This window comes from Lucilia sericata, unplaced genomic scaffold (genome assembly GCF_015586225.1).
Source record: "Lucilia sericata isolate MDLA Ls3-8-SP2 unplaced genomic scaffold, ASM1558622v1 Contig001042F_arrow, whole genome shotgun sequence".
NCBI lineage: Eukaryota > Metazoa > Arthropoda > Insecta > Diptera > Calliphoridae > Lucilia > Lucilia sericata.
This window is the reverse complement of record NW_023995022.1, coordinates 97,501-123,229: the sequence shown is the minus strand read 5'-3', so window position 1 is coordinate 123,229 and position 25,729 is coordinate 97,501. Positions and strand designations below refer to the sequence as shown.

At 31.4% G+C, this 25,729-nt stretch overlaps 1 long non-coding RNA gene across 1 annotated transcript in view; it reads right to left on the bottom strand.

Annotated features, from left to right (window-relative positions):
• The window catches only part of LOC119609713, a 71,455-nt gene that overhangs the window by 41,007 nt on the left and 4,719 nt on the right, over nt 1–25,729 (bottom strand). Inside the window, exon 2 of the long non-coding RNA XR_005231949.1 lies at nt 4,294–4,329. This is a non-coding gene — a long non-coding RNA (uncharacterized LOC119609713). The remainder of the gene's footprint in view (nt 1–4,293; nt 4,330–25,729) is intronic.

The window sequence follows — 25,729 nt, the reverse complement described above, 5'->3', positions numbered from 1 at the left end:
TGATTTATATTATGGACTATAGTCGATACCATACTGTGCACTAGACTGAACAATAGTCTGAACTATAGTCTAAACTATAGTCTGAACTATAGACTGGACTATAGTCTGAACTATAGTCTGGACTATAGTCTGAACTATAGTCTGGACTATAGTCTGGATTATAGTCTGAACTATAGTCTGGACTATAGTCTGAACTATTGTCTGGACTATAGTCTGAACTACAGTCTTGACTATAGTCTGAACTACAGTCTAGACTATAGCCTGGACTATAATCTGAACTATAGTCTGGGCTATAATCTGAATTACAGTCTGGAATTATAGTCTCGACTATAATCAAAACTATAGACTGCACTATAGTCTAAACTATAGTTTAAACTATAGTCTGGACTATAATCTGAACTATAGTCTGGACAATAATCTGAATTATAGTCTCGACTATAATCAAAACTATAGACTGCACAATATTCTGAACTATAGTTAAAACTATAGTCTGTGCAATAGTCTGAACTATAGTTTGAACTATAGTCTGGACTACAATCTGAATTATAGTCCGAACTATAGTCTTGACTATAGTCTGTACAATCTTGTGGACTATAGTTAGTACTAAACTCTGGACTAGATTATAGTCTGGCCTTTGTCACATCCACCTAATTTTGTAAAATCCATTATCATGGCATCCCTTTAACCATCATTCGATTAATCATAACTGCAAAGTGTTTTCTTACACACTATAGTAAACAGCACCTTAAAACGTATGACCCCTTAGGTTGAACACTATTTATATACACTACTCACACTCTATAGTTTCTTAAAATTTCAAATACCAAAATACCATTATTATCATCTTTAAAATATTATGAACTAAACGAAACAGAAGAATGGTTTAGTTTTTACTTGCAACAACTTAAGCAGCTACTAAAAATGTTTGTGAGATCAATAATATAAGATGTTAATGCCGCCGTTGAAGTAAATTAAAGTCCAAGCTGGATTTAGTGGTAACAACTGAGTGAGTGAATGTAGTATGTGCAAGCAGCACCTCTAGAATTAAATATGTTAGAGCCTACTTAAGAAAAATGAGTATATGGCTAGAATATATATTGTGAGCTAGCAAATTGTTATAAAATAATAATAGACATATAGAGAGCAAGTATAGATGGATAATGTATAAAATAGCAACAAGATGAAATTTTGTTGTAAGAAAAAACTAGAAAAATGCAACATAACACCCACTTTATGTGAATGAGTGAACAAAAATAACACTTGCTGTTTAAGAAAGCTAAAGGTTTACACTAGCATTGACTATAAGCCAAACTATAGAATAGCATATATACGAGACTATACACTTGACTATAGACTAGGTATAGACCAGACTATACACTGTACTACACAACGGACTATAGACTAGACTATAGACTAGACTATAGACTAGACTATAGACTAGACTATAGACTAGACTATAGACTAGACTATAGACTAGACTATAGACTAGACTATAGACTAGACTATAGACTAGACTATAGACTAGACTATAGACTAGACTATAGACTAGACTATAGACTAGACTATAGACTAGACTATAGACTAATAGACTAGACTATAGACTAGACTATAGACTAGACTATAGACTAGACTATAGACTAGACTATAGACTAGACTATAGACTAGACTAGACTAGACTAGACTATAGAAGCTAGACTAGACTATAGACTAGACTATAGACTAGACTATAAGACTATAGACTAGACTATAGACTAGACTATAGACTAGACTATAGACTAGACTATAGACTAGACTATAGACTAGACTATAGACTAGACTATAGACTAGACTATAGACTAGACTATAGACTAGACTATAGACTAGACTATAGACTAGACTATGACTAGACTATAGACTATAGACTAGACTATAGACTAGACTATAGACTAGACTATAGACTAGACTATAGACTAGACTATAGACTAGACTATAGACTAGACTATAGACTAGACTATAGACTAGACTATAGACTAGACTATAGACTAGACTATAGACTAGACTATAGACTAGACTATAGACTAGACTATAGACTAGACTATAGACTAGACTATAGACTAGACTATAGACTAGACTATAGACTAGACTAATAGACAAGACTATAGACTAGCCTATAGACTAGCCTATAGACTAGACTATAGACTAGACTATAGACTAGACTATACACTAGACTATAGACTAGACTATACACTATACTATAGACTAGTCTATAGACTAGACTATAGACTAAACTATAGACTAGTCAATAGACTAGACTATAGACTAGTCAGTAGACTAGTCAATAGACTAGACTATAGACTAAACTATAGACTAGTCAATAGACTAGATATAGACTAGTCAGTAGACTAGTCAATAGACTAGACTATAGACTAGACTATAGACTAGACTATAGACTAGACTATAGACTAGACTATAGACTAGACTATAGACTAGACTATAGACTAGACTATAGACTAGACTATAGACTAGACTATAGACTAGACTTTAGACTACACTATAGACTAGACTATAGACTAGACTATAGACTAGACTATAGACTAGACTATAGACTAAACTATAGACTAGACTATAGACTAGACTATAGACTAGACTATAGACTAGACTAGACTATAGACTAGACTAGACTAGACTACAGACTAGACTACAGACTAGACTATAGACTAGACTAGACTAGACTACAGACTAGACTACAGACTAGACTATAGACTAGACTATAGACTAGACTATAGACTAGACTATAGACTAGACTATAGACTAGACTATAGACTAGACTATAGACTAGACTATAGACTAGACTATAGACTAGACTGTAGACTAGACTATAGACTAGACTGTAGACTATACTACAGACTAGACTGTAGACTAGACTATAGACTAGACTATAGACTAGACTGTAGACTAGACTACAGACTAGACTATAAATTAGACTACAGACTAGAATATAATCCATAGTATGGACTAGACTACAGTGGATACTATAGACGAGACTACATTTTTCCTACTGTTTTTCCTCTAGTGTAAACCCTTGTTAGTTTCGGTTACGTGCCATATAACAATTTCTATATGAATGGCTTTTATGGCAAAATCATCAACATCATCATTGTGATCTCAAATAAGCACTTTTAACTTAACAATATTATAGTTATAAACACGCGTTTTATAATATTTTCCTAAAGGAAACGGTATGCTACATACATGTTTGTTAAATTGCTGCCAAAAAAACACTAAAGAAAGATGTAAAAAATAGTTAAAATAAAATAGTTTTTGGTTGAAAAGGAAAAAAAATACATAACCGTTGCACAAAATTGTAGGTTTGATGTTGAAGGAAAACAAAAATAATTCCTTTTAGAACATTTTCTTTTGGGTTTTAAATCTAAAACGTGAGATAAGCCCTGATGAGGTGTTTAAACATGATTTTGTGTTACAAGCTTTTTTTTGGAGATTTAAACAAAAAAAAAATTAATAAAAAAAAGAAGCTTGACGAATAACTTAAGTAAATATTTAGAATAGAGCTGGTTTTGCAACAGATAAAATAAATAAGTAAACAGATAAGGTTAGATATTTGGGTAAGAAAAAAGGGTTTAGATGAAAAAAAATTATAAAATAATGACTAAAAGGACTAGAAATACAAGTATTTTTTTATTTTGTGGAAATATATTTAAAAAAGTAAATTATCATTTATTATGGTTACGCTCTAGTTACTGAATTGTTTAACTTAAAGTCTTAATCATATTCTTAAGTTTATTGAAAAAAGTTTAAAGAAAACTCGATTAAAATCTTTAATATTATTATCAAGTAAGTGCTGTCAAGTAATTCTATAAGTAGTTATATAAGATAATGTTGGTGATTTGCAAGCAAAACTTTTGTATTTTATATTATTTTTCTTATGTTTCGAACTAATAAGGAAGTGGTTATTGAACCAACTATTCACACATTGAGGCTAAAGTATGTTGCAGCAATAGGAATAGAAAGTTTTTTTAATGTTTTCTAGACGAGATGATAGTAATCATTTTGTTAAGTTATAAAAGTATTAGAAAAGTTAAAGCAGTTGATGAAGGAAAAGAACATTTTCTGTGTATTTATGTTAAAAAGCTTTGAAAAAATGAATAAATTGCAGGAAATGGAAATTCACCACACCTTAAATTCCATTAATAGTATGAAAAATTTGTCAGTTTATAAATAATTTTCAATGTGGTATACGAATTGCATTAAAAAACTTAAAAAATTATGTAATTTAAGAGATTTTTAGAAACTCACCACTTTTGAAAGAAATTCACCACACCTCCAAAATGTCTGGAAATAAAAGAGAAAGCTTTTAAAAACTCATAACAACAATTCCATACTTTTTTCAATGATATTCACCACTTGAAACAGATTTTTTAATAGATTTTAATGAGTAAACACATAATTTACTAAATCACCACATTAATTATGCTCAACACTCTCTAAAAATTATCTAATAGTTCTACTCCAATGCTCTGCTAGCCTCTAAAACCCCCCACACCACACCAATCCTATTAAAAAATTTTCTTGTTTTTTGAAAGTTTTTTTTTTACACAAACAACCACTTAGACTGACTCTATAAATTTGTATTCATTTATGGAAAATCCATAAAAAAAGTGTTCACATTCTATTACACAATGCCTGTCCTCTCCCCCACCCCCAAATTCATTCATATACATAAATATTTTCCTTTATTTCAAATTCTATCTGCAATAGTGAATAAATGGAAGAAAAAAATTTTTTCTAAAGAAAAATCTTAACATTTTGATGCGTTATTTACATGCAATAAAAATTAACGTTTGAAATAAAAAGGACGAACTCTTCACGCTCGAACTCTCATCTCAGCTTGCTCTACAGTCATGTCCTGGCTGTGTTTTGTGTTTAAGAAGTGTGACTGACTATAATGAATTTCTGTTTTTTTTTTGCAGCTATGGACTTGAGAGCATGAGATTAATAAGTATGAAGACGGAATATAAAAGGAAAAATACGTAAAATATATATAAAAAAATGTATAGATTTAGAGTTGCTTTATCACGGGATACATCACAAGTCCTAGCGTCAATTGACAATAAAGAAAATTTTGTACAGAAGAGATAAAGAGAAAAGAGAATAAGAGAAAACCCCAAGAGGAATGAAAGAAACACTGCCGTAGAGCTTGCAATGGACTCGACTATAATCCAAACTATAGACTACACAATGTTTTGGGCTATAAACTAGATTATGTTCTTGGCTATGGTCTACACTATAATCTAGCCTATGGACCACAATATATTCCAGGCTTTAGAATATACTCTAGACTAGACTATAGACTAGACTATAGACTAGACTATAGACTAGACTGTAGACCAGACTATAGACTAGGCTATAGACTAGACTATAGACTAGAGTATAGACTAGACTATAGACTAAGCTATAGACTAGACTATAGACTAGACTATAGACTAAACTATAGACTAGATTATAGACTAGACTATAGATTAGACTGTAGACCAGACTAGACTATACACTAGACCATAGACTAGACCATAGACTAAACTATAGACTAGACTATAGACTAGACTATAGACTAGACTATAGACTAGACTATAGACTAGACTATAGACTAGACTATAGACTAGACTATATACCAGACTATAGACTAGACTATAGGCTAGACTAGACTATAGGCTAGACTAGACTATAGACTAGACTGTAGACCAAACTTTAGACTAGACTATAGACTAGACTATAGACTAGACTATAGACTAGACTGTAGACTAGACTATAGACTAGTCTAAAGTCTGGTCTTCAGTCAGTCTATAGTCTATTCTAGCCTATAGTCTAGTCTAGCCTATTGTCTAGTCTATAGACTAGACTAGACTAGACTAGACTATAGACTAGACTATAGACTAGACTATAGACTAGACTATAGACTAGACTATAGACTAGACTATAGACTAGACTATAGACTAGACTATAGACTAGACTATAGACTAGACTATAGACTAGACTATAGACTAGACTAGACTAGACATAGACTACTATAGACTAGACTATAGACTAGACTATAGACTAGACTATAGACTAGACTATAGACTAGACTATAGACTAGACTATAGACTAGACTATAGACTAGACTATAGACTAGACTATAGACTAGACTATAGACTAGACTATAGACTAGACTATAGACTAGACTATAGACTAGACTATAGACTAGACTATAGACTAGACTATAGACTAGACTATAGACTAGACTATAGACTAGACTAGACTAGACTAGACTAGACTATAGACTAGACTATAGACTAGACTATAGACTAGACTATAGACTACTAGACTAGACTATAGACTAGACTATAGACTAGACTATAGACTAGACTATAGACTAGACTATAGACTAGACTATAGACTAGACTATAGACTAGACTATAGACTAGACTATAGACTAGACTATAGACTAGACTATAGACTAGACTATAGACTAGACTATAGACTAGACTATAGACTAGACTATAGACTAGACTATAGACTAGACTATAGACTAGACTATAGACTAGACTATAGACTAGACTATAGACTAGACTATAGACTAGACTATAGACTATAGACTAGACTATAGACTAGACTATAGACTAGACTATAGACTAGACTATAGACTAGACTATAGACTAGACTATAGACTAGACTATAGACTAGACTATAGACTAGACTATAGACTAGACTATAGACTAGACTATAGACTAGACTATAGACTAGACTATAGACTAGACTATAGACTAGACTATAGACTAGACTATAGACTAGACTATAGACTAGACTATAGACTAGACTATAGACTAGACTATAGACTAGACTATAGACTAGACTATAGACTAGACTATAGACTAGACTATAGACTAGACTATGACTAGACTATAGACTAGACTATAGACTAGACTATAGACTAGACTATAGACTAGACTATAGACTAGACTATAGACTAGACTATAGACTAGACTATAGACTAGACTATAGACTAGACTATAGACTAGACTATAGACTAGACTATAGACTAGACTATAGACTAGACTATACTAGACTATAGACTAGACTATAGACTAGACTATAGACTAGACTATAGACTAGACTATAGACTAGACTATAGACTAGACTATAGACTAGACTATAGACTAGACTATAGACTAGACTATAGACTAGACTATAGACTAGACTATAGACTAGACTATAGACTAGACTATAGACTAGACTATAGACTAGACTATAGACTTGACTATAGACTAGACTATAGACTAGACTATAGACTAGACTATAGACTAGACTATAGACTAGACTATAGACTAGACTATAGACTAGACTATAGACTAGACTATAGACTAGACTATAGACTAGACTATAGACTAGACTATAGACTAGACTATAGACTAGACTATAGACTAGACTATAGACTAGACTATAGACTAGACTATAGACTAGACTATAGACTAGACTATAGACTAGACTATAGACTAGACTATAGACTAGACTATAGACTAGACTATAGACTAGACTATAGACTAGACTATAGACTAGACTATGGACTAGACTATAGACTAGACTATAGACTAGACTATAGACTAGACTATAGACTAGACTATATACTAGACTATATACTAGACTATATACTAGACTATATACTAGACTATATACTAGACTATAGACGAACATATAGACTATAGATTAGACTATTAAAAATACTATAGACTACACTATAAAATAGATTATAGACTAGAGAGTTGTCCAGACTAGATTATGGACTTGACTGTAGACTAGTCAAATTGTCAAAATTATCAATTTAAATTTAACTATAAAATAGTCAAAAGCTATGTAATTTTCCTAACAGGTCTAAGATCCAAAGATTCTTTTAGTTGGTGTAAATTTGATTCGAATTCATATTAAAAAACAAAAGAATTTTATAACGAAAACAGAAATGAAAAACATCACCAAAAGGAACGAAAAAATATATTTTCAATTGAAAAACCTTCACCTTCGTTTAACTACAAATGACTCCCCGAGCGACCAGGACAGCACACGCATTCACATATACATACACACATATAAACTTTACATATTAAGTAACAACAACATTACATACAGCAGGACTAAAGTATAAAATATTGTTATTTAGGATATATTTACAATATAACCCAAAAAAATGGTTGGTGAAAAAAATCCTTAAAAGAAAAAAAAAACTTCATTTGCATGTGGATTGAGGATTTGTTTAGGGATGATTATTAAATGGGTGGCATGTTCACTATAAAATTTAACAGATTCGGATGCAGGGAAACTGGCAAGACAGACAGACAAACGGACGTTAAACATTGTCATACTGAGAGGCTGGGGTAGAAGATTATGTTAAGGCAAAAGTACAATGTATGTGTATAACGCGCTTTTCCATAATAACGCGAACACATCCTTGTTTATAAGTAAAACATTTAGTTTAGAGAAAGAGTATTTGTTTTTTGTTTCTTTTTTTTTAAAGATGTATGACCACCTTATTGGTGTGACAGGCGTAAGTAACGTCAAGAATGTACTGGACTGAATTTGTATTTATTTATTTTTGTTCCGTTTTTTTGTTTAATTTTCTGTAGTTCATGTTGTTGGGAGTGGGGGTTAAATGATGTTAGAGTGTTTTAAACATAAACCAACAGGGAGTCTGCAACACTCTACTCTTTATTTACTTACATACGTTGTTATATAAATATATATTTACATATATTTTTATTTTTTTCTTGAAATTCTATATAAATTATGCAAATAGTCTTAAAATGAAAGAATTGTTAAAAATAAACAATGAAAATGAAAATAGAAATGGATAAAAATTTAACATGTTTGGTTAGAAAAAAAAATTGTAGGCAAACTGTTTTTAGGAATTTAGGAAAATTTAGTGAAAAATAGCGAAATATAGAGTTTTTGTAGAAATATAAGAATTTGTGTAAAATCAAAAATTTTGTGTGTAAAATAAGCTTTTGTGTAAGAACTGAACTAGAACTGAACTAGAACTGAACTAGAACTGAACTAGAACTGAACTAGAACTGAACTAGAACTGAACTAGAACTGATCTAGAACTCATCTAGAACTGAACTAGAACTGAACTAGAACTGAACTAGAACTGAACTAGAACTGAACTAGAACTGAACTAGAACTGAACTAGAACTGAACTAGAACTGAACTAGAACTGAACTAGAACTGAACTAGAACTGAACTAGAACTGAACTAGAACTGAACTAGAACTGAACTAGAACTGAACTAGAACTGAACTAGAACTGAACTAGAACTGAACTAGAACTGAACTAGAACTGAACTAGAACTGAACTAGAACTGAACTAGAACTGAACTAGAACTGAACTAGAACTGAACTAGAACTGAACTAGAACTGAACTAGAACTGAACTAGAACTGAACTAGAACTGAACTAGAACTGAACTAGAACTGAACTAGAGCTGAACTAGAACTGAACTAGAACTGAACTTGAACTGAACTAGAACTGAACTTGAACTGAACTTGAACTGAACTAGAACTGAACTAGAACTGAACAAGAACTGAACTAGAACTGAACTAGAACTGAACTAGAACTGAACTAGAATTGAACTAGAACTGAACTAGAACTGAACTAGAACTGAACTAGAACTGAACTAGAACTGAACTAGAACTGAACTAGAACTGAACTAGAACTGAACTAGAACTGAACTAGAACTGAACTAGAACTGAACTAGAACTGAACTAGAACTGAACTAGAACTGAACTAGAACTGAACTAGAACTGAACTAGAACTGCACTAGATTTGAACTAGAACTGAACTAGAACTGAACTAGAACTGAACTAGAACTGAACTAGAACTGAACTAGAACTGAACTAGAACTGAACTAGAACTGAACTAGAACTGAACTAGAACTGAACTAGAACTGAACTGAACTGAACTAGAACTGAACTAGAACTGAACTAGAACTGAACTAGAACTGAACTAGAACTGAACTAGAACTGAACTAGAACTGAACTAGAACTGAACTAGAACTGAACTAGAACTGAACTAGAACTGAACTAGAACTGAACTAGAACTGAACTAGAACTGAACTAGAACTAGAACTGAACTAGAACTGAACTAGAACTGAACTAGAACTGAACTAGAACTGAACTAGAACTGAACTAGAACTGAACTAGAACTGAACTAGAACTGAACTAGAACTGAACTAGAACTGAACTAGAACTGAACTAGAACTGAACTAGAACTGAACTAGAACTGAACTAGAACTGAACTAGAACTGAACTAGAACTGAACTAGAACTGAACTAGAACTGAACTAGAACTGAACTAGAACTGAACTAGAACTGAACTAGAACTGACTAGAACTGAACTAGAACTGAACTAGAACTGAACTAGAACTGAACTAGAACTGAACTAGAACTGAACTAGAACTGAACTAGAACTGAACTAGAACTGAACTAGAACTGAACTAGAACTGAACTAGAACTGAACTAGAACTGAACTAGAACTGAACTAGAACTGAACTAGAACTGAACTAAACTGAACTAAAACTGAACTAAAACTGAACTAGAACTGAACTAGAACTGAACTAGAACTGAACTAGAACTGAACTAGAACTGAACTAGAACTGAACTAGAACTGAACTAGAACTGAACTAGAACTGAACTAGAACTGAACTAGAACTGAACTAGAACTGAACTAGAACTGAACTAGAACTGAACTAGAACTGAACTAGAACTTAACTAGAACTGAACTAGAACCGAACTAGAACTGAAGTTGAACTGAACTAAAACTGAACTTGAACTAAACAAGAATTGAATTAAAACTGAACCACAAAACTTTAAAAGAATATAAAATCAATGTTTTTATTTAATTATCAACATTATTTTATCATCTTAAAATTTACCACAAATCTTGTCAAGTTTTCCAATTACATTGATTTTCCAAAAGTCTACCTTTAGGCTGTCACAAAATTTCTTATGCGTATGTATCATTAAGAAATCTTCAGTCTTTTGTTAAAAATTTTTCTTAATTATTTTTATTATACTTTTTCTTCATTTACCATAACTTGTGTTAGCTTTTCTATATTTTCCTTTAACATTCTTCCTTTTTCCGAACAAAAATCAATAATTTCCGTTAAAGAAAACTAAAAAAAATTTCTTGAGAAATTTTACGAAACAAAAAAAAAAAAAAATAAAATTGAGCTGAAAAAAACGAGTAGAAAATCAAGAAAAATCAACAAAAAACCCACTTGCTAATGAACTCCTTGTCTTTACTTTGGCTACATAATGAGCGAAATATTATGGAAGAAGAAAAAAAAAACTAAGATTTCAAAGTTGAAGGAGGAAAGCGAAAAAAAAAACAACAACTTCCTCTAACCATTCATATTTCTTATATAACAAATTTTGCATTTAGGGTTGTTGTACCCTTATCAAGAATAATGTATTTGTTAGACTTTAAATAAATAAAATGAAAAATGATTTTTAAAGAAAATTAAAAATTTTTTTCTCAGTGTATAAAAGACAAATAATAAAATTTAATTTTAAAACCTTTAGATTTATAAACCTCTCAGTTTTTTAAGGATTAATATAAAATTTTGTACAAAATATTTCTGTTTACTCAAAATTATACTATTTCTTATATTTTTAAGCCATTTTAAAGGTGTGGTGAGTTTCTGTAAAATCGCCACTTTTTACAGAAACTCACCACATTCTCATTTTTTATAATAATCATGGAGGAAATTTTGTTTTAGGTACTTTATTAGTTTACTTTTACCATTTTGTGTCTTTTTGAGCCATATTAAGGGTGTGGTGAATTTCTCTAAGGAGTGGTGAATTTCAAATTTGTCCTTTTTTAGCCTTTAAAAGTTTAAAAGCTATATTTAAAGTTGTTTTTTAACAATAGAAAACTTTTAGTTAAATTTTTGCTTCTATCTTGTTCATTTTGTTTATCTAATATTGTGGTGAATTTGGTGGATTTGTTAATTTTAAGATTATTTTTATAAAATTAGTCAAAAATTATTGTTTTATGTATTTTTCTAGTTTACGACAAGACTTTTATAACTTTTTCAAACATTTTTAAGCCGTGGTGAATTTCTTGAAAGAGTGGTGAATTTCTAAATTAATGATTTTTTCTGCTTTTTAAAGTTGAAAACTTTATTAAATTATATTTTCCCTTACTTTTATCACGTTTTTGCCTTAATTTTTCTATTTCTCACACCATTTTTCTTTAATGATTTTTGAAGTTCAATTTTTTTTTCTCAAGCAGACAACATTTAGATTTTTTAATGCGTTGATTTGTAAATTTATCTCTATATGATTTACATAAAGTAATTTTCATAAAACACACTTTGGCTCATGTAGTCATATTAAATTATTAATTTACAATCATTAACATCCTGCGGCTATAGATCGATATACTACTCGTTCCGTACATGTTTTAGGTTTACATGATCCGGTATTAAAAAACAACAACATAACAAATAATAGGTTTCTATGTAGTGTAAATTCAAAACTACATCCTACATACTATATAGACAGCTTCAGAAAAAGGTCTCAAGCAGCAACATGTTATAAGAGTTGAAAATTGAAAATTGAAAATAATATTTTTGCTTACTCAATTTTCAGCGATTTGTCAAAACATTGTTTATGTATGTTTTGTTTTTGTTTTTTTCTTCACTGGCCAACAAATAAATGAAATGCAGGAAACCTGCGGTTATTGGACGTTAAACTTAATGGGGCCAATGCGGCCGTGGTAGAGACAAACAACATCTACCTGTTAAAACATGCTTAAACTTACTTGTTCTTAAGCATTTAAACAACATTTTGAAAAAATAAAAAACCAATGGGAAATCTAAAGGACCATATGAAGTTTTTTTTTCCAAAAGTGAGGGGGTTATAGCGAAAAAAAAAGTTAATTGAAATATTTCAACAATATGCCCTGCTGAATTTCTTTCATAAACTTTACAGGCAACTTGTTGCAGCGGCATTTTACATACGAGCTTTTAAGCGGCTTAGATCAAAGCTTAGCTGGGGCTGACTGTCTTAAAGCTTCGTGTGTTTTTCACCGCCAAACTTTTTAATAGAATTCAATAGTTATTTTTCTATCGCCTGCGATTTATTTTATTCTTATTTACTGCCAGTTAATAATTCTATAAGCTGAGATTTCTTTCCAGCTAGAATTGTAAAATGCGTTGCATATCATTTTCATTGCCATTTCTAGAAACTGTTGTAGCTATTGCTTAGATATTATTGATTTGTTCGTGATCGGTTTGCACGTGAATTACCCTTTTCCTTAAAATATTTTGTAGGCAAATGTTTTTAGTAGTTGTATGTGCTGTTGTGTATGAGTCTGTATATATGGTTTGTTTTTTGTATTAAACTTTTGACCGCTAGGCGCCATATTACTTTCAAAAAATCTACAATTTATAGTAAATTAATTTGTTGTAGTTACCTTAAGTGATGTTAAAACGTATTTATTTTTTTTGTGCTGGCAAACAAGGATTTTGTAAATTGGAAAATTATTGAAAAATAAAAGAAAATTTATCAAATACGTATTAAATAATCTTAAAGACATTAAAACTGGATTTTGTTTCTAGTCTATAGTCTAGTTTGTGGTCTAATACATAGTTTAGTTTAGTGCCTAGTCTATAGTCTAAACTATAGTCTAAACTATAGACTAGACTATAGTCTAGTCTATAGTCTAGTCTATAGTCTAGTCTATAGTCTAGTCTATTGTCTAGTCTATAGTCTAGTCTATAGTCTAGTCTATAGTCTAGTCTATAGTCTAGTCTATAGTCTAGTCTATAGTCTAGTCTATAGTCTAGTCTATAGTCTAGTCTATAGTCTAGTCTATAGTCTAGTCTATAGTCTAGTCTATAGTCTAGTCTATAGTCTAGTCTATAGTCTAGTCTATAGTCTAGTCTATAGTCTAGTCTATAGTCTAGTCTATAGTCTAGTCTATAGTCTAGTCTATAGTCTAGTCTATAGTCTAGTCTATAGTCTAGTCTAGTCTAGTCTAGTCTATAGTCTAGTCTATAGTCTAGTCTATAGTCTAGTCTATAGTCTAGTCTATAGTCTAGTCTATAGTCTAGTCTATAGTCTAGTCTATAGTCTAGTCTATAGTCTAGTCTATAGTTAGTCTATAGTCTAGTCTATAGTCTAGTCTATAGTCTAGTCTATAGTCTAGTCTATAGTCTAGTCTATAGTCTAGTCTATAGTCTAGTCTATAGTCTAGTCTATAGTCTAGTCTATAGTCTAGTCTATAGTCTAGTCTATAGTCTAGTCTATAGTCTAGTCTATAGTCTAGTCTATAGTCTAGTCTATAGTCTAGTCTATAGTCTAGTCTATAGTCTAGTCTATAGTCTAGTCTATAGTCTAGTCTATAGTCTAGTCTATAGTCTAGTCTATAGTCTAGTCTATAGTCTAGTCTATGGTCTAGTCTATAGTCTAGTCTAGTCTATAGTCTAGTCTATAGTCTAGTCTATAGTCTAGTCTATAGTCTAGTCTATAGTCTAGTCTATAGTCTAGTCTATAGTCTAGTCTATAGTCTAGTCTATAGTCTAGTCTATAGTCTAGTCTAGTCTAAGTCTAGTCTATAGTCTAGTCTATAGTCTAGTCTATAGTCTAGTCTATAGTCTAGTCTAGTAGTCTATAGTCTAGTCTATAGTCTAGTCTATAGTCTAGTCTATAGTCTAGTCTATAGTCTAGTCTATAGTCTCGTCTATAGTCTAGTCTATAGTCTAGTCTATAGTCTAGTCTATAGTCTGTCTATAGTCTAGTCTATAGTCTAGTCTACAGTCTAGTCTATAGTCTAGTCTATAGTCTAGTCTATAGTCTAGTCTATAGTCTAGTCTATAGTAGTCTAAGTCTAGTCTATAGTCTAGTCTATAGTCTAGTCTATAGTCTAGTCTATAGTCTAGTCTATAGTCTAGTCTATAGTCTAGTCTATAGTCTAGTCTATAGTCTAGTCTATAGTCTAGTCTAGTAGTCTAGTCTATAGTCTAGTCTATAGTCTAGTCTATAGTCTAGTCTATAGTCTAGTCTATAGTCTAGTCTATAGTCTAGTCTATAGTCTAGTCTATAGCCTGGTCTATAGTCTAGTGTATAGTCTAGTCTACAGTCTAGTCTACAGTCTAGTCTATAGTCTAGTGTATAGTCTAGTCTACAGTCTAGTCTATAGCCTAGTCTATAGACTAGTCTATAGTCTAGTCTATAGTCTAGTCTATAGTCTAGTCTATAGTCTAGTCTATAGTCTAGTCTATAGTCTAGTCTATAGCCTGGTCTATAGTCTAGTGTATAGTCTAGTCTACAGTCTAGTCTACAGTCTAGTCTATAGTCTAGTGTATAGTCTAGTCTACAGTCTAGTCTATAGCCTAGTCTATAGACTAGTCTATAGTCTAGTCTATAGTCTAGTCTATAGTCCAGTATATAGTCTAGTCAATAGTCTAGTCTATAGTCTAGTCTACAGTCTAGTCTATAGTCTAGTCTATAGTCTATTCTACAGTCTAATCTATAGCCTAGTCTATAGTCTAGTCTATAGCCTAGTCTATAGTCTAGTCTATAGTCTAGTATATAGCCTAGTCTATAGTCTAGTCTATAGTCTAGTCTCTAGTCTAGTCTATAGTCTAGTCTATAGTCTAGTCTATAGTCTAGTCTATAGTCTAGTCTATAGTCTAGTCTATAGTCTAGTCTATAGTCTAGTCTATAGTCTAGTCTATAGCCTAGTCTATAGTCTAGTCTATAGTCTAGTCTATGGTCTAGTCTATAGTCTAGTCTATGGTCTAGTATATAGTCTAGTCTAGTCTATAGTCTAGTTTATAGTCTAGTATATAGTCTAGTCTATAGTCTAGTCTAAAGTCTAGTTTATAGTCTAGTCCATAGTCTAGTATATAGTCTAGTCTAGACTAATCTAGTCCATAGTCTTGTCTATAGTCCAGTCCAACCTATAGTATAGCCTCTCTTCAGTCTTTTTTCAATTTAAAAAGAAACGGTTTTTCCTTTACCAACTTTTTGTAATTCAAATTCATTTTGCCGTTACATGCCGATTTTTCATTAATTCTTAAGAAATTTCTGTAAATCAATATTTTTGTTATAATCCTTTTTTATAAATTATCTAACTGACAACCTTTTTTGCAAAAACAATAAAATACATGCATAAGTTTATTGTAATTTTCAAACAATGCTTAGTATCTCTTGCAAAATGTCAAACATTGACACTTTTTTAAAACCTTTTCTTTAAGCTGTAACCCTTTTCTCGCACAAACCAAATAATCAATTTAAATTTGAAAATCTTCCCATAACTTTACTATGTATCTATTTAAACACAACTATAGTCTTTTATATGTAAAAATCCATTAATAATATGCAAATCTTTCAAAGGATTTGGCAAAAATGTAACGGAATTTTGCAAAATATTCCCAGGCTCATTAATAGCAATCAACCACTTTTGTACAAAATACTCTTACTCTTGCAAAATTCTCTTACTTGCTTTTGATGAGTGTCAAAAAGGTTGTCATCGTGCGAAAAAAAAAATACACACACACCACCCTTCCTATAAACATAATTTGCAAAAATTTTCTTTTTGCGAACCCCTTGTCTGTGTGTGTAATGTCCTTTCGTCTGTCTGACTGGGTACTTGTTTTTTACTCCGAAAGTGTGAGTTAATAATGCAGCAGGCATAAAAAAATCCTTACGCAATTTTTGCTTTGTTGCGCAAACAAAATAATGAGTGTTTTATCACCAATAATACAACCTTTGATGTTGCTGCACAATTATATTGTTCAACAAACAACAAACAAGGGCATAAAACCAACAAGTGCGTTTTGATGTTGTTTTATTCCACTCTTTGTTGCATTCAATTGCATTTAACTTTAGCAAATGCATTTCAACTGCGTTTCATGCAACATTCATTTTCTGGAGGTGTTTTGTTTTTAGCCTTTAAATACTTCATTATGTCAATTTAATTGTAAACATCACTCTGGCATTTTGCTCCCAGCAGCTAAAGGGGAGGAAATTTTCAAGCATTTTTATTAAATGTGCATTCAAATTGCAAATATAAATGCAATTTTTTGTTGAGCAGTTTAAAGATAAAATGAAATGCAGCTAAACAAGGGAGACCGTTTAAATGCAGTTAATTAAGGGTAGGATATTGGTACTAATGGAAATATGAATGTATGTTGGCATAAAATGTTTGCGGAAAATAGTTGTATGATACTACTTGAAAACTGTTTTTTAATATTGGTTTGAAATGATTATACTATATTATAGACTAGTCTATAGACTATAGACAAGTCTATATATTAGACTATAGACTATAGACACTATAGTCTAGTCTATAGTCAAGTCTATAGTATAGCCTATATTCTATAGTCTATAGTATAGTCTAGTCTACAGTCTTGACTAGTCTATAGTCTAGTCTATAGTCTAGTCTATAGTCTAGTCTACAGTCTAGTCTATAGTCTAGCCTATAGTCTAGTCTATAGTCCAGTCTATTGTCTAGTCTATTGTCTAGTATATTGTCTAGTCTATAGGTCTAGTCTATAGTCTAGTCTATAGTCTAGTCTATAGTCTAGTCTATAGTCTAGTCTATAGTCTAGTCTATGTCTATGTCTAAAGTCTAGCCTATAGTCTAGTTCTATAGTCTAGCCTATAGTCTAGTCTATAGTCTAGTCTATAGTCTAGTCTATAGTCTGGTCTATAGTCTAGTCTATAGTCTAGTCTATAGTCTAGTCTATAGTCTAGTCTATAGTCTCGTCTATAGTCTAGTCTATAGTCAGTCTATAGTTAGGTCTATAGTTCTAGTCTATAGTCTAGTCTATAGTCTAGTCTATAGTCTAGTCTATAGTCTAGTCTATAGTCTAGTCTATAGTCTAGTCTATAGTCTAGTCTATAGTCTAGTCTATAGTCTAGTCTATAGTCTAGTCTATAGTCTAGTCTATAGTCTAGGCTAGTCTAGTCTATTAGTCTAGTCTATAGTCTAGTCTATAGTCTATAGTCTAGTCTATAGTCTAGTCATGTCTAGTCTATAGTCTAGTCTATAGTCTAGTCTATAGTCTAGTCTATAGTCTAGTCTATAGTCTAGTCTATAGTCTAGTCTATAGTCTAGTCTATAGTCTAGTCTATAGTCTAGTCTATAGTTCTAGTCTATAGTCTAGTCTATAGTCTAGTCTAGTCTATAGTCTAGTCTATAGTATAGTCTATAGTCTAGTCTATAGTCTAGTCTAGTCTATAGTCTAGTCTATAGTCCAGTCTATAGTCTAGTCTATAGTTAGTCTATAGTCCAGTCTATTAGTCCAGTCTAGTCTATAGTCTAGTCTATAGTCTAGTCTATAGTCTAGTCTATAGTCTAGTCTATAGTCTAGTCTATAGTCTTAGTCTATAGTCTAGTCTATAGTCTAGTCTATAGTCTAGTCTATAGTCTAGTCTATAGTCTAGTCCATAGTCTAGTCTATAGTCTTAGCTAGTCTATAGTCTAGTCTAGTCTATAGTCTAGTCTATAGTCTAGTCTATAGTCTAGTCTATAGTCTAGTCTATAGTCTAGTCTATAGTCTAGTCTAGTCTAGTCTATAGTCTAGTCTATAGTCTAGTCTATAGTCTAGTCTATAGTCTAGTCTATAGTCTAGTCTATAGTCTAGTCTATAGTCTAGTCTATAGTCTAGTCTATAGTCTAGCCTATAGTCCAGTCTATAGACTAGTCTATAGTCTAGTCTATAGTCTAGTCTATAGTCTAGTCTATAGTCTAGTCTATAGTCTAGTCTATAGTCTAGTCTATAGTCTAGTCTATAGTCTAGTCTATAGTCTAGTCTATAGTCTAGTCTATAGTCTAGTCTATAGTCTAGTCTAAAGTCTAGTCTATAGTCTAGTCTATAGTCTAGTCTATAGTCTAGTCTATAGTCTAGTCTATAGTCTAGTCTATAGTCTAGTCTACAGTCTAGTCTATAGTCTAGTCTATAGTCTAGTCTATAGTCTAGTCTATAGTCTAGTCTATAGTTTAGTCTATAGTTTAGTCTATAGTCTAGTCTATAGTCTAGTCTATAGTCTAGTCTATAGTCGAGTCTATAGTCTAGTCTATAGTCTAGTCTATAGTCTAGTCTATAGTCTAGTCTATAGTCTAGTCTATAGTCTAGTCTATAGTCTAGTCTATAGTCTAGTCTATAGTCTAGTCTATAGTCTAGTCTATAGTCTAGTCTATAGTCTAGTCTATAGTCTAGTCTATAGTCTAGTCTATAGTCTAGTCTATAGTCTATAGTCTAGTCTATAGTCTAGTCTATAGTCTAGTCTATAGTCTAGTCTAGTCTATAGTCTAGTCTATAGTCTAGTCTATAGTCTAGTCTATAGTCTAGTTTATGGTCCAGTCTATAGTCTAGTCTATAGTCTAGTCTATAGTCTAATCTATAGTCTAGTCTATAGTCTAGTCTATAGTCTAGTCTATAGTCTAATCTATAGTCTAGTCTAGTCTAGTCTATAGTCTAGTATAGTCTAGTCTATAGTCTAGTCTAGTCTAGTCTAGTATAGTCTAGTCAATAGTCTAGTCTACAGTCTAGTCTATAGTCTAGTCTATAGTCTAGTCTATAGTCTAGTCTATAGTCTAGTCTATAGTTTAGTCTATAGTCTAGTCTATAGTCTAGTCTATAGTCTAGTCTATAGTCGAGTCTATAGTCTAGTCTATAGTCTAGTCTATAGTCTAGTCTATAGTCTAGTCTATAGTCTAGTCTATAGTCTAGTCTATAGTCTAGCCTAGTCTATAGTCTAGTCTATAGTATAGCCTATAGTCTAGCCTATAGTCTAATCTATAGTCTAGTCTATAGTCTAGTCTATAGTCAAATCTATAGTCTAGTCTATAGCCTAGTCTATAGTCTAGTCTATAGTCTAGTCTATAGTCTAGTCTATAGTCTAGTCTATAGTCTAGTCTATAGTCTAGTCTATAGTCTAGTCTGTAGTCTAGTATAATATATAGTCTAGCTAAGTCTATTATCAAAACAATAGTCTATAATCCTCTACAGAGTAAAATGTTGTAACCCACTAAAATTTAATAATTCTTCAATTTTACCCCTTTTTAGCATAAAAGTGAAATCACTGTTAAGGTGTGATTTTTTTTAATGTCATTATTATTTAACTGACCATTTAAAAATCACGTCTTTCATTTACATTACCTCGTTAATAACTAGATAATTGCCATTGTTCTACAAGGGTCAACACTTATGTATGAGAAACAGACATTAAAAACTGACCTTTTTCCAATATGACTACTCTAAAACCCAAACACACTGGACACTAGAAAATAATTATAAACAAATAAATATATTTTTTCATATCCTACATGACCATATATGTATTATGGTCATTAAATTTAGTAATTGATAGTTTGAATTTAATTTTATTGTTCACTAGAGGAAAGCCTTGTAAACATGGGTGACTACAAGACAAATTTACAAACAATATCCTTTTGTAACTATTTAAAGGGTCAGTTTGATTATTCTACCAGCAACCACCGTTTTTAAATGGTCAAGAGTGTGCTATATTTAGGGGAAGTTTTCTTTTTCCTAGTGGTCAGTTTGTTTAACTTGTCGACTTTTACGCTGAAATAATAGTTTGTTTGCTTAATGTTCTATGCATAAATTAGCATAAATAGATATTATGAGGATAATAAAAAAAACATATAATTAGATTTAGCATAAATAAATATATGTGGACATGAAATGTAAGAGTGGTCAGCGAAAAGGGTATTTTGTCAAAAAGGATAATTAGCAAAAAACTAGAAGGATTTACAAACCAAACAATTAAAAACAAATTAAGCTGGTTTTATAAAACTATTAAAGGTTTATAGATATATTTCAATAAATTTTAATAAAAATTACTTTCAACATTATTAGAACCTAATAAAAAGAAATTTGATTTTTTTCGTTCTAATAAGAATTTGCTGATTTTCTTAAGGAATCTTAAAGATTTCTTGTTTAAATGAGAAACGGATTTTTTAACTATTTGCAATAATGGTTCAAGTATTTGCTAAGTTTTGCTCAGAATCAAAGGAAAGCGGAAGAAAATAATCCCACTTTCTTCAAGTACTGACAAAGGAAGAATTTTTTAATAAGTTATTCACATTCATAATATCTTCTATATAACTATCATCCAGGACATTATTTTTTAGGAATTTTGCTTCTTTTTTTTAACTAAATATAAAAACATGGGTGAAATATTATTGAATGTATAAAATAAGGAAATAAAAATGTTGAAAATGAAAACAGAATAGGGTTAATGCAGTCTACAATAGACTAAACCATTCATTGTAGACTAAACTATAGATCATACTATAGCATAGACTATAACTTAACTAGATACTCAACAATAGTCCAGACTACAACCTATAATATAGTCAAGACTATGGTTCAGACTACAGACTAGAATATAGTTTCAGACAATAGACTAGACTAAAGTTCAGACAATAGGCAAGACTAGAGACCAGGCCATAGAGTAGAATTTAGTCCAAACTTTAGACAAGACTACAGTCCAAACTATGGATTATTCTATAGTTCAGACTATAGGTAATATTCCAGACTAGACTATAGACTAGACTATAGACTAGACTATAGACTAGACTATAGACTAGACTATAGACTAGACTATAGACTAGACTATAGACTAGACTATAGACTAGATTATAGACTAGACTATAGACTAAACTATAGACTAGACTATAGACTAAACTATAGACTAGACTATAGACTAGACTATAGACTAGACTATAGACTAGACTATAGACTAGACTATAGACTAGACTATAGACTAGACTATAGACTAGACTATAGACTAGACTATAGACTAGACTATAGACTAGACTATAGACTAGACTATAGACTAGACTATAGACTAAACTATAGACTAGACTATAGACTAGACTATAGACTAGACTATAGACTAGACTATAGACTAGACTATAGACTGACTATAGACTAGACTATAGACTAGACTATAGACTAGACTATAGACTAACTATAGACTAGACTATAGACTAGACTATAGACTAGACTATAGACTAGACTATAGACTAGACTATAGACTAGACTATAGACTAGACTATAGACTAGACTCTAGAACTAGACTATAGACTAGACTATAGACTAGACTATAGACTAGACTATTAGACTAGACGTATACTAGGACTATAGACTAGACTATAGACTAGACTATAGACTAGACTATAGACTAGACTATAGACTAGACTATAGACTAGACTATAGACTAGACTACTAGACTAGGACTACTATAGACTAGACTATAGACTAGACTATAGACTAGACTATAGACTAGACAATATAGTTACGACTATAGACTAGACTATAGACTAGACTATAGACTAGACTATTGTCTACACTATAGACTATGTACTATAGACTAGACTATAGACTAGACTATAGACTAGACTATAGACTAGCTATAGACTAGACTATAGACTAGACTATAGACTAGACTATAGACTAGACTATAGACTAGACTATAGACTAGACTTAGACTAGGACTATAGACTAGACTAATAGACTAGACTAAGACTAGACTAAGACTACTATAACTAGGACTATAGACTATAGACTAGACTATAGACTAGACCATAGACTAGACTATAGACTGGACTATAGACTAGACTATAGACTAGACTATAGACTAGACTATAGACTAGACTATAGACTAGACAATAGACTAGACTATAGACTAGGACTATAGACTAAACTATAGACTAGACTATACACTAGACTATAGACTAGACAATAGACTAGACTATAGACTAGACTATAGACTAGACTATAGACTAGACTATAGACTAGACTATAGACTAGACTATAGACTAGACTATAGACTAGACTATAGACTAGACTATAGACTAGACTATAGACTAGACTATAGACTAGACTATAGACTAGACTATAGACTAGACTATAGACTAGACTATAGACTAGACTATAGACTACTATAGACTAGACTATAGACTAGACTATAGACTAGACTATAGACTAGTCTATAGACTAGACAATAGACTAGACTAGACTATAGACTAGTCTATAGACTAGACTATAGACTAGACTAGACTATAGGACTAGTCTATAGACTAGACTATAGACTAGACTATAGACTAGTCTATAGACTAGACTATAGACTAGACTATAGACTAGTCTATAGACTAGACTATAGACTAGACTATAGACTAGACTATAGACTAGACTATAGACTAGACTATAGACTAGTCTAGACTAGACTATAGACTAGTCTATAGACTAGACTATAGACTAGACTATAGACTAGTCTATAGACTAGGACTATAGGACTAGACTATAGACTAGTCTATAGACTAGACTATAGACTAGGACTATAGAACTAGTCTATAGACTAGACTATAGAATAGACTATAGACTAGTCTATAGACTAGACTATAGACTAGACTATAGACTAGTCTATAGACTAGACTATAGGACTAGACTATAGACTAGTCTATAGACTAGGCTATAGAATAGACTATAGACTAGTCTATAGACTAGGACTATATAATAGACTAGACTATAGACTAGACATAACTAGACTAGACTAGACTATAGACTAGACTATAGACTAGACTAGACTAGACTATAGACTAGACTATAGACTAGACTATAGACTAGACTATAGACTAGGACTATAGACTAGTCTATAGACTAGTCTAGACTAGTCTATAGACTAGTCTAAGACTAGACTATAGACTAGTCTATAGACTAGACTATAGACTAGACTATAGACTAGACTATAGACTAGTCTATAGACTAGACTATAGACTAGACTATAGACTAGTCTATAGACTAGACTATAGACTAGACTATAGACTAGTCTATAGACTAGACTATAGACTAGACTATAGACTAGACTATAGACTAGACTATAGACTAGACTATAGACTAGACTATAGACTAGACTATAGACTAGACTATAGACTAGGACTATAGACTAGACTATAGACTAGACTATAGACTAGACTATAGACTAGACTATAGACTAGACTATAGACTAGACTATAGACTAGACTATAGACTAGACTATAGACTAGACTATAGACTAGACTATAGACTAGACTATAGACTAGACTATAGACTAACGGAAACGTCTGCAAAAGTATAAAATAGAAAAAAAATACAACAAAAATTATATCTTAACTTCGTTTCTGCTTAATGAGCAAATATCTTCAACTACATTCCATACACATACTATTTTTTCATTAAGAGAAAAAACAATACATTTAAAATATAACATAAAAAATACATATTATTTACATATATACACACACATCCCATTTACATATATTTCTACTCGCCCATACACATATAAATCCATTAAGGGTGCGTAAGGATAACAAAACATTATTTAAACAACAGAAAAAAGTAATCTACAGAAAAAATTAAGAAAGTAACAAGAAGCAGCAAGTGTACAAATATTAATGTCTGGCCATATAAATAAGAAAAAGACATGCTCCCATACCTATTCAAAAATACATGTACTGGTTACCATAACCCACTACACTTATACAATCATACATGTGTACGCATATTATTACCAGGACTTACACAGGACGTTCTAAAACATAAGAAGTAAAATATAAAAATGAACGAATTTTTCCATTAAAAAAATCGAAAAATTTTTCGTCGTTTTCATATATAGTATGTTTTCTACAGAATTTCTTCAAAATTTCTTACTTTAAATAATGAAGTAGAAAGGACAGCAGGATATTGCTACAGAAAGTAGAATGGGAGTCAGTAATAATAGGAATAATGTGGATTTTTTTTTGAGATAAACACACGCACTTTTAAATGTAATGAAAAAATGAATGTGTGTTAAAACATTGTGTTGAAAGTATAGAAATGTGAGTATGTTCGGCTTATCACACGACTTGGAAAGCATCTGAAGAATAAATACTGAAGAAACTAGACTAGAGACAAGACTAGAGACTAGACATTGAACTAGAGAATAGACGCTAGGCTAGAGATTAGACTAGAGATTAGATTAGAGACTAGACTACAGACTAGACTGTAGACTAGACTGTAGACTAAACTAGAGAATAAACTAGACTAGACTAGACACTAGTCTATCTATCTCTCTATCTATCTATCTATCTATCTATCTATCTATCTATCTATCTATCTATCTATCTATCTATCTATCTATCTATCTATCTATCTATCTCTATCTATCTATCTATCTATCTATCTATCTATCTATCTATCTATCTATCTATCTATCTATCTATCTATCTATCTATCTATCTATCTATCTATCTATCTATCTATCTATCTATCTATCTATCTATCTCTATCTATCTATCTATCTATCTATCTATCTATCTATCTATCTATCTATCTATCTATCTATCTATCTCTCTATCTATCTATCTATCTATCTATCTATCTATCTATCTATCTATCTATCTATCTATCTATCTATCTATCTATCTATCTATCTATCTATCTATCTATCTATCTATCTATCTATCTATCTATCTATCTATCTATCTACTATCTATCTATCTATCTATCTATCTATCTATCTATCTATCTATCTATCTATCTATCTATCTATCTATCTATCTATCTATCTATCTATCTACTATCTATCTATCACTATCTATCTATCTATCTATCTATCTATCTATCTATCTATCTATCTATCTATCTATCT